Below are 3178 nucleotides of genomic sequence, written 5' to 3' on the forward strand. Positions count from 1 at the left end.
TATAAAGTTTGTAGGTTGTGCTCCTGCTAAAGTTGCAGAAGAATATATGAGTGGAAAGAGGATTTGAGCAAGCAGATAAAATAGATTAATTTGTCAAGTCTTTGTTCTCGGTAGCATAAACACAATAGATTCTTGCATAATGAAGTATCATTTCCCAGCAGTGTTGAGCAATCATTTTCCTCTTCTCTTCGGGTTCCAATTAATGAACTAGAAGCACTCAAGAATTATTGTGGTGACCACAATGATTACAACAGGCAGCTTAGGAACAATTTTCTATATTAAACTATTCTTAGGTTTTAAATAGTATAGATGCAGATCTAGACATAACATAAGCAAAATGTGGTACCAGTTCTTTATATTACTGCACAGATACAGTTATTGCTTTGAGAAATGGTGAAAAATCACAATGTAAGTGATACAACTGTTATGAAGAATTTAAACTATTTTATAATATTTCCTGCAATAAAAATATTACCATTTGCAGTAATTCCATTACAGTCGAATACAATAGGTAAAATTCATGGTTCATTTCTGAATCTAAATATTACTTTTAAAATTTTATTGATGGGGACACCTGGGTGGCTCAGTCGATTAAGCATCTGCCTTCAGCTCAGGTCATGATCTCCAGGTCCTGGGATCGAGCCCAATGTCAGGCTCCCAGCTCAGTGGGGAGTCTGCTTCTCCCTCTCCCTCTGACTCTCCCCGCTTGTGCTCCCTCACACTCTCTCTCAACATGAATAAAATATTTTGAAAAATAAAATTTTATTGATAATTCCAGTTGCTATTGACTCAACAGAGCAAAATTTCTCCAATTTAAAAGAATTAGGGGCACCTGGGTGGCTCAGTCGTTAAGCGTCTGCCTTCAGCTCAGGTCATGATCCCAGGGTCCTGGGATCGAGCCCCGCATCGGGCTCCCTGCTCCGCGGGGAAGCCCGCTTCTCCCTCTTCCTCCGCCATTCCCCCCATTTATGCTCTCTGGCTCGCTCTCTGTCAAATAAATAAAATTTTAAAAATAAACAAATAAATAAACAAATGAATTTAAAAACTATCCTTTATATGAATCATGCCTCAATAAACCTGAAAAGATTATTTTAAAAAAATCTATCCAAGAAATACTATGACCCAAGGCAGGCTAATTTGGCATTAGTGCCAATAGAACATAAAAGATGTGAAAATCTTGATTATAAAAATAGGGATATTGCTGAAATGAAGGGAATAAAATTAATTTTATAGAATAAATAATTTATGAATTATGTGTCTATATGTGTCTATATTTTGTTTTTTGCCCAAACAAAATGAGTGTTTATAGAACACTCAGACATGTGCAATAGTTACGTTCAGCTGTTTTTGTTAGTTTATTGACTTTCAATCATAAAAACCATAGCTTTACATATGTTTTAATTTTGTCATTATGAAGGTATATTTTTAGGGCAGAATGATAGAATATCATTTATGTAACAGTTTGTTAACTTCCTTTGTGAGTTGTTAAGTATTTTGACATGTCAACAAAATCCATACCAACATCCCCATCTCCCTAAACCTGTAGACTTCTTTCCTCTACAGCAGGAGCCCATAAGCCTTTTCCTATAAAGGACCAGATAATAAATATTTTAGGCTTTGAGAGCCATATGGTCTCGGTCACAATGACTCAGTTCTGCCATTGTAGCATGAAAGCAGCCATAGACAATACATAAATAAATGAGCATAGTGTCTTCCCATAAAACTTGATTTAGAAAAATAGATGGGGCCCCACAATCCTTAGTTTGCTGACCCCTGTAAAACAGTATGCCAGGATATATCTGGCATCTCAACTAGAATGTCTTGGCCAGTACTGAATCCAGGCTTCAGTTAACCAAATAAGCACATTCAGATCCAATATCAGGTGCTCAAGCTAACACTAAAATCTCAAATCCTGAATGAATGAAACTATATAAATATACTTGGCCCTTACTAGCCTTTATTTATTTTTTTAAGTTTTTACTTAAAAAAACTTAAGATTACTTAAGTAATCTCTACACCCAATGTGGGGCTCGAACTCATGACCCTGAGATCAGGAGTTGCATGCTCTTCTGAGTCAGTCAAATGCCCCTGTTTTATTCTTTTTAAACAGATATACCTAGAATCCACCCCAATACATGCTTCCTAGGTTCTCTCCGACACAAGATCTTACCCTTTGTTTGATGCATAAGCCAGTGTTCTGCCCCAGGTTCAGACAAAAGGGGGTGCACTGTGTGTAGAGAATTTTATTTTATTTTTTTTTTTAAACATGGAATACTTCACGAATTTGAGTGTCATCCTTGCTCAATGGCCATGTTAATTTTCTCTGTATCGCTCCAATTTTAGTATACATGCTCCCGAAGCAAGCAAGCAAGTGTAGAGAATTTTAAAGCAATAATAAACCAACTAAATGTCTTCTGTTTTTTTTTTTCCTACGATTTTGTTTATTTATTCATGAGAGACAGAGAGAGAGAGAGGCAGAGGGAGAAGCAGGCTCCCAAAGAGCAGGAAGCCCCATGCGGGACTCGATCCCAGGACCCTGGGATCATGACCCGAGCCGAAGGCAGACGCTTAACCATCTGAGCCACCCAGGTGCCCTGTCTTCTGCTTTTTATTATCACAATGTGCTGGCAATTGTAAAAATGTCGGTAATAAAGTCCTCCATTCTGCTGGGGGTGCTCCATCAGCAGCCGCTTTTTCTTGAAATGCCACTGTTAGGTTATTTCCTCTAGGAACTGAACAGGCATTTCTCTTCATGGGTCATGAGGAGTTTAATTTTCTTTATGGGCCTGGAGATAACGAGGGGAAATGGGAGTTCTTCTTCAGAATAATAGGCAGTCCCTTGTGATATAACTGACCCAAGAGAAGTTTCTGAAAGACTTTTCTGTGAGAAAAGGTAGCTTCCTCGACAAGAGGACAGGTAGTGCGGTTCAGAGGAACTTGGGGTTTGGGCTGTGTCTTGCACTGACCAAATGTCCTGATCTCAGAGTTCTATTCCTTTTCCAACAGTGCTCTAACTTTAGAATAAGAGACTTTGACGCTGTTGTGCTTTTACGTAGGAATTGAAACTCTACAACCTGTACAATTAGATTTTGGGGACTTATATTCAGCCGTATCAGTCCTGCAGCTGCACAAGATAAGAAATCCTTTTGAGAGCACCATAGAAGGTTTCCGGTTCTTC

At 38.3% G+C, this 3178-nt stretch overlaps 1 non-coding gene across 1 annotated transcript; it reads right to left on the minus strand.

Annotated features, from left to right (window-relative positions):
* Positions 1-2260: 2260 nt before the first annotated feature.
* LOC123324410 lies at positions 2261-2367 on the minus strand. Its single transcript, XR_006539788.1, has one exon. It is a non-coding gene; the product is annotated as a U6 spliceosomal RNA (small nuclear RNA).
* Positions 2368-3178: the final 811 nt, after the last annotated feature.

The sequence above is a fragment of the Neomonachus schauinslandi genome, chromosome 3, assembly GCF_002201575.2.
Source record: "Neomonachus schauinslandi chromosome 3, ASM220157v2, whole genome shotgun sequence".
In the NCBI taxonomy this organism is placed as follows: Eukaryota; Metazoa; Chordata; class Mammalia; order Carnivora; family Phocidae; genus Neomonachus; species Neomonachus schauinslandi.